Source organism: Carcharodon carcharias, chromosome 1 (genome assembly GCF_017639515.1).
Source record: "Carcharodon carcharias isolate sCarCar2 chromosome 1, sCarCar2.pri, whole genome shotgun sequence".
In the NCBI taxonomy this organism is placed as follows: domain Eukaryota; kingdom Metazoa; phylum Chordata; class Chondrichthyes; order Lamniformes; family Lamnidae; genus Carcharodon; species Carcharodon carcharias.
The window spans coordinates 86383646-86391649 of NC_054467.1; the positions used below are offsets into that span (position 1 = coordinate 86383646).

At 42.9% G+C, this 8004-nt stretch overlaps 1 pseudogene; it reads left to right on the forward strand.

Annotated features, from left to right (window-relative positions):
• The first annotated feature begins 5628 nt into the window (after positions 1 to 5628).
• Positions 5629 to 6333, forward strand: LOC121273353 (annotated as a pseudogene).
• Positions 6334 to 8004: the final 1671 nt, after the last annotated feature.

Genomic DNA, 8004 nt, shown 5'->3' on the forward strand with positions numbered 1-8004 from the left:
CCTACAGTATTCCCTTCATTCATTTTTTTTAATCCCATTTGCTGACAAGAACTTCTTTAACTCCTTCCTGAAACCCATTAAGGTTTCTTCTTTCACTATCAATGCCAGTAATCCGTTCCACATTCTTGTCACCCTTTCATTTAAAAAAAAATCCTCCTGCATTTCCTTCTCTTTTGTGTTTAATTGGTAAATGTGATCCCTCTGGTCAATTGTGTATTTTGTTCCTAAAATGTAAATGTAGAAGTAATATCCAAAATGTTGGGTAGAATTTTACAGCCCTGTCATGGCGGGAGCAGGGCCATAAAATGTGGCGAGCCATTCAAAACCCCCATTGACTTCGGTGGAAACTGAAAATGCCGCTGGCAGAGGGCCTGCAAAAGTCAGCCAGTTGTTCTAGTTTCTTCTTTCAGGGCAACAAGTGCACTTGCAGAATGTTCAACTATTTTTAAAACCTTTTTTGATATGTGTATTTCTGCAAGGTAAACAAATTTGTATTTGAATGAACATGACAAGAACCTGGGACTTTTATTTGTGCAGAATTTTTACTCTGTTCCAAACTGGCAGCGTTAACTTAAAATAGCTCCTGAGTTGTATGGCTTAATTGAATTAAATTAGTTTATGTTCTGAACCACTTTATAAATTGTATTTGTGCCTTTTACAGTTAAAGTCCCCACTTAATGGCAAGTTGCTTAATGTTGTTTCACTTTAATGTTATTACTAGAGTAGTGCCAATATATCTGTTTAACATTCCTCATTTGACTTTGTCATTTGCTACAGACTTCCTCGTTTGTGGTCTCTGTTCACATGGCTTATCTCGCAGAGCTTCCATCCTTGCTCTCAGTCCCTGTTCCCCCTGCTCCCACCCTTGCTGAATCCCATCCCCTGTTCTTCAGCGGCTTCTGGTTCCCCTGCTGGCTTCGCTTCTGAACAAGCACTGAAGTTCTAGACTCCATCTAGTGGCAGATGTTGGTCAGTGCAGGTGGTCAGGACTTCAGTTGCTGCCTGCACCAACTGACATCTGCCACTTTATGGAACCTGGTAAATCTAAGAGCATTTACTGAGGTGAGTACTGTGATTTTTTTTTAAAAAAACAATTTAATTGAATATTTATTTGCTGATGTGTTTTATTTTAAGTTATTTCAGCTAGGAATGCAGAGTGCTGCACATGTATGGTACAGTATTTCAACTTGTACATAGGCTCCTTCAGACATTTCTCACCCAGAAGAACCAAACTTCAGCTTTAACATTGATTCCTATGGGAACCTAAAGTTGGTTCACTAAAAGTCACTATTTTCAGGAACACAACCACAACTTTGTGAGCACTTATTGTGTTGATGCGAAAATATTTCATGTGTTGCCACTTTGTAGCCATAATATGCAGTGGACATATTTTGATGAGGCAACCTTCTTAGCTACTTTGTCATTGTGCCCCACCCGTCCAGATAAACCACAGCTTGCTTTACTTGAAAAGTTTTTCCTTTACTCTAATTGACAGACCCAGAGAAGAATTTCTTCAGCCTCATCCATAAAATTAAAAAAATACTTTCTTAGCTATACCCCCTCTGGCCACACTGCAATCCCACCATATTTCTCGGCTCACTTTGATGCTGGGCAGTTTTCCCCTAGTCATCATGAAACTCAATTTGTGACATTGATGTCATTAAGGTGTTGTGGCTTTTAAATTTAGACCAGTGCCTGCTGCAGGGGCCTCAACCAACTTCAAAGTCAGTGAAAATAAATTATCGTCGGGCGGTAAGTGTGGCCACAGGCCAGTAAGTAAACTTCGCCTGATCTCAACTCTCCTACGCACCAATCCTCACTGGGTGACCCCAATCAATTTTCAAAATTACAAAAGATTTTAAAAGGATGAATGTGAGAGATTGTTTCTACCAATTGGTGAAACAGTAACCAGATATAAGGTAGGATTATCGACAAGAGAGTGGAAGTGGATTACATTTTTCTCACACAGCTATTCGAACACAGGTTTTACTGCAAAAGAAGAGATATTCAAAAGAGTTAGATGTAACTCTTTGGAATGGAAGCATTTAAAATTAGGCAGAGAAAAGGGTAAGGAAAGGAATTATAATACACCTAATGTCCTGCAGGGAAGGAAACCTGTCTTCCTTTTCTGATCTGGCCTACATGTGACTTTAGGGACTGGATTTTCGCTACTGAGGCAGGTAGCTTGAGTCGGGACATCTCTCAACTCCAAGTGGGCAGAAAGTGATTTGTCAGACACAATTTTTGTTCCAGGAAGGTGGAGCAAGATAGTGGGGCCGGCCACCCCTAGAAGCATATTGTAGTTGGCTACAGGAGTGGCCGAGTGCCAAGGCAGGCTGATTAAAAGGCTCACCTCAGTGCTCTGCGGCTTTATCCCAGTCATTTGCTTATATTTTAGGCCCTAAAGGCCTCGCACCCCATCAACCCCCATCCACTCCCTGAGCCACCTCCATTCATGCCAACTCCTAGTACTTCCATGCTCATTTATCCAGTATACACTACAGAACCAAGAACCCTATAGTAATAATGGAATGAGAAACTGCTTTAAAAAAACAAACACCCATCCATAGTTTTTTTTAAAAAAAAAATTATCGCTACAACCCTGAAGTGTCAATCAAAGTATCAATAAAATAAGCTATGAGCACTTGCTCTTTAGCTAGTGCAAATAAACAGTTGAACAACTGACAAAAAATCACAGAAAAAATAGCTTCTATAACATAAAGCTGTTAATTAAGCAAAGTTTTGTTTCTCTCCATCTGTGTCAACAAAGTTAATCCTTTTGTAGGAGTCTGTGCTCTCAGCCAGCTTGGAAAATATGAGGAACCAGTGGGGGTATGAGTTGGCATATGGACAGGCACAGGTAAGACCTTTCAACTTTGCCTTATCAAAGGTTCCTGCATCCAGACTGTGGTTCACAACTCTTCTCGAAGAGCCATGAACAAGAGTCATGGAGAAGCTGGCCTGACTCCATGAAAACTGTGGGAGGCTAGGAGATGCCTACCCCACAGTGAAGCCAACCAGGTTAGTACAGGGTCCAGGCTCACTGCTTGTACCCTTATTCTGCACCATCAAAAATTGGGAGCAACGGAATGGGAGCAGGAACCCCGAATTGGGTCGTGCCTGCCATTTTTAAATGTCTCTAGAATCCTTGCAACTTTGAAAATCCAGCCCTTGATCCACAGTGATGTTGTTGGCTCTTCACTACCCTCTGAGTTGTGCTAGCAAGCCATTCAGTTGTATCAAACTATTACAGAAAAGTTGAATGAGAAGAATACTGGATGGACCACCTGGGATCCAGGCACAGAAATGACACAGGCACACTCCGCACTGTCAATCCCGCAAAGTTCTCCTCACTAGCATTTGGGTATGTGTGCCAAAATTGAGAAAGCTGTCCCATAGACTAGTTAAGGAACAGCCTTACATAGTCATACTCACCAAATAATACCTTTACAGCCAATGTCCCAGACTCCTCCGTCACTATCCCGGGATAAGTCGTGTCCCATCAGTAAAACAGACAGACCAGAGGCAGCGGCACAATGGTATACAATCAGGAGGGAGTGGCTGTCAGAGATCTCAACATTTACTTTGGACTCTATGAAGTCTCATGGCATCAGGTCAAGCAAAGAAACCCGATAACCACTGACTGCTTCCTCTCAGCTGTTGAATCAGTACTCCTCCATGTTGAACACCACTTAGAAGAACTGAGGGCAGCAAGTGCACAGAATGTATCCTGGGTCAAGACACTTAAATGTTCAACAAAAATAGCTTGCTAGTACCACTATTAACTGAGATGGCTGAAGTATGTATCAGCTGGTGAGAGAACCAACAAGAAAAACCTACTTAACCCCAACTTCACAAATCCACCTGTTACACCTGCATCTGTCCTTGGCAGTATTAGTAGGAGTGAATATCACATGGTCCTTGTAGAGACAAAGTCTTGTCTTCACACTAGGCACACGCTTAATCGTGTTGTGTGGCACTACCACGTACTAAAGGGATAGATTCATAACAGCTCTAGCAGCTCAAAACTGGGCATCCATGAGGAGCTGTGGGTCATCAGCAGCAGAACTGTGTTCAACCACAATCTGTAGCCTCATGGATTGGTATATCCCTCACTCTACCATTAGCATCAAGCCAGGGGATCAACACTGGTTCAATGAAGAATGCAGGAGGGCATGCCAGGAGCAGCACCAGGCATACCTAAAAATGAGGTATCAACCTGGTGAAGCTAAAACACAGGACGACTTGCATGTCAAACATCATAAGCAGCAAGTGATAGAGCTAAGCAATCCCACAACCAACGGATCAGATCTAAGCTCTGCAGTCCTGCCACATCCAGTCATGAATGCTGCTGGACAATTAAACAACACAATGGAGGAGGAGGCTCCACAAATATACCCATCCTCAATGATGGGGGAGCCCAGCACATCAGTGCAAATAATAAGGCTGAAGCATTTGTTACAATCTTCAGCCAGAAGTGCTGAATGGATGATCCATCTCAGCTTCCTCCAGAAGTCCCCAGCATCACAGATACCAGTCTTCAGCCAATTCAAGTCATTTCACGGGATATCAAGAAACAGCTGAAGGCACTGGATTGTGCACAGGCAATGGGCCCTGACAATATTCCAGCAATAGTACTGAAGACCTGTGCCCCAGAACTTGCCGCGCTCCTAGCCAAGCTGTTCCAGTACAGTTACAACACTGGCATCTACCTGGCCAAGTGGAAAATTGCCCATGTATGTCCTGTACACAAGCAGGACAAATGTAACCCAGCCAATTACCGCCCCATCAGACTACACTCAATCATCAATAAACTAATGGAAGGGGTCATCAACAGTGTTAGCAAGCAGCACTTGCTTAGCAATAACCTGCTCACTGATGCCTAGTTTGGGTACCGCAATGGCCACTCAGCTCCTGACCTCATTACAGCCTTGGTTCAAACAGGGACAAAAAAACTGAACTCCCTAAGTGAGGTTAAAGTGACTGCCTTTGACATCAAGGCCGCATTTGACCGGGTCTGGCATCAAGGAGCCCTAGCAAAACTGGAGTCAATGGGAATCAGGGGGAAAACTCTCCACTGGTTGGAGTCAAACCTAGCACAAAGGAAGATGGTTGTGGTTGTTGGAAGTCAGTCATCTCAGCTTCAGGACATCACTGCAGGAGTTCCTCAGGGTAGAGTCCGAGGCCCAACCACCTTCAGCTGCTTCATCAATGACCTTCCTTCCATCATAAGGTCAAAAGTGGGGATGTTCACTAATGATTACACCATGTTCAGCAACATTTCCAACTTCTCAGTTACTAAAGCAGTCCATGTCCAAATGCAGCAAAATCTGGACAATATTCACGCTTGGGCTGACAAGTGGCAAGTAACATTCATGCCACACAAGTGCCAGGTAGATAGAATGAAAGACTGGTTCTTTCAGTTTGACAGACTGGGGAGGACCAGGGAATATGGATTTAAACTATGCAAAAATATGAATAAACTGGTGTTAGGCAGCTTGTTTCCCAGAGAGTAGTGAGCCTCTGGAATGCATTCCCAGCTTGTGCAGTATGTGCTCTCTACATACCTCAAATGGAATCTGGAGCATGATGTTCTTGGCTGGGGCAGAGATTGTATTATATAAAAGCATGCCGCCAAGTGACTCAATGCCTTATGAAGTTACAAGAGCCCAGGAGATAAACCGTTTGTTTGGACCAAAAGACAGCGAGAATGCCTACGATCTTGCTATAGATCTTCACAACACTACCTCCAACATGGGAAACTGTCTGATTATGAAAACTTCCAAGGATGATTTTACCATCCAGATGATTCATTATATTAAGAATACCTTGACACATGATAATTGTCAAGTGCTGCTGCTCGAAAACCCTGTGGTCCAATATGGTGCAATTCAAACTGTCACAAAGCACTCTATAGGTCTTGAAAAAGGTCCTCAACCTCAAGGGGTGGTCAGGGCAAATATTTCAGAAAACATGCGGAAGCTCATTAACAGTGCCCTGGATTTTGCACATTTCTACAACGGAGGCATGGAATTCCCTCCATGTACCCTTGACGTTTACAGAGTTTTTGAGAAAGTCGATTTCCCCAGAGATTCAGAAGAACAGATTCTTGCTGTCGTTCACCCTCAGCTTCAGGACAACGACTGGAAACAACTGAAGCCAGGTGACCCCTTGTTCCTAACCTTGGATGGAAAGACCATCCCTTACAATGGAAGCAGTGCTGTGAATCCTGTGTTTGTGAATGAAGCCGCTTAATATGAAAAAAAGCTGGCCTTTCTGTTAACTCAGAAAGTAACTCTGAAGGCAAGCAGTATGAAGGTTTCCAAAACTTAATGTAAAGGATTCTCCAGGATATCTTAACTGCTGTTCATTAGACCAAAGACTAATTCCACCAACACTATGCATTACAAGAGAATAAGTGTTGCTGCTTTTAATTAATTTTTTTTTTAAAAAAGGCAAATATTTACTAGTGAAACCAGCCTATTTTGAACAGGCAGTATCTCATTCAAATTGATGTTAGCTGTTGGGAAGCACAGGATGTAGAGTGAGATACGTCTTTCTTTCCCCAAATCTTGTGAAAAATGAACACTTAGTTGCAGCAAGATGTTCTATTTATCCGCTGAGAATATGAAAAAGGTTGCCCTTTAAGCAGTTACTCCTGCCAGTCCTGGGTGCAGACAAAACCAAGATAATCAACATGAGAATGTGTTGCTGACTAAAATGCTGAATTGGAATTAATTTTTCCTTTATTCACTGAGCATCATGAAAATGTGAAGTAAAAAAAAAAGTGGGTAGAGCTTAGGAATAAAAAAGGAGAAACTACATTATTAGGTGTTTATTATAGACCCCCAAATAGTCAGCAGGAAATTGAGGAGCAAATATGTGCACAATTTGTGGAGGTGTGTAAAAACAATAACAATAGGGTAATTATATTAGGTGATTTCAACTTTTCCAACATTAATTGGGATAGACATAGTGTTAAGGGCTTGGATGGAGTGGATTTCTTGAAATGTGTACCGGAGAACTTTTTAGGTCAATATGTAAAGGGTCCAACAAGGGACGGTGCATTGCTGGACCTAATTCTGGGGAATGAAGCCGGACAGGTGGCTGAGGTGGTAGTGGGCGAGCATTTTAGTGATAGCGACCACAACATGGTACCGTTTAAGTTTGTTATGGACAAAGAAATCGACAAGTTGCAAAAAAATGCTTTGGATTGAGGGAGAGTGAATTTTAGTAAAATAAGGCAGGATCTGGCCAAGGTAGACTGGGAACAGTTACTTATGGGGAAATCTACAGAGGAACAGTGGGGGGTGTTCAAAAAGGAAATGAGGAGGGTACAGGCTCAACATGTTCCCTCTAGAGTGATAGGAAGAAGTAACAAGCCCAGAAAACCATGGATGACCAGAGATACTCAGGTTACGATGAGAAGGAAAAGAGAGGCTTTTAGGTAAAAGGGAAGCAAATCAGCAGAGGCATTAGTGGAGTACAGACAGTGCAGGGTGGAGCTTAAGAAAGCAATTAAGAGAGCAAAGAGGGGATATGAGAAACTCTGGCTGATAAAAGTAGGGAAAATCCCAAGATATTCTGAGTATATCAATGATTAGAAGATAACCAAGGAAAATGAAGGGCCCATAAGGGACCAAGGGGGCAATCTATGGGTGGAGCCAGAGGACATTGCTAGAGTGTTGAATGAATACTTCACATCCGTCTTCACCCAAGAGAATGAGGATGAAGGTATCGAACTCAGGAACAGAGACTGCGAGGTTCTTGAGCAAATTGATATGGGGAGTGACAAGGTATTGGAGGTGTTAGCAGGCTTAAAAGTGGACAAATCTCCAGGTCCGGATGATTTGTGTCCCTGACTGCTGAGGGAGGCAAGGGAGGAGATCGCCGGGGCTCTGACCCAAATTTTTAATTCCTCTCTGGCCACGGGGGTGGTGCCAAAAGACTGGAGCTAATGTGGTTCTGCTATTTAAGAAGGGTTGTAGAGATAAGCCAGGGAAC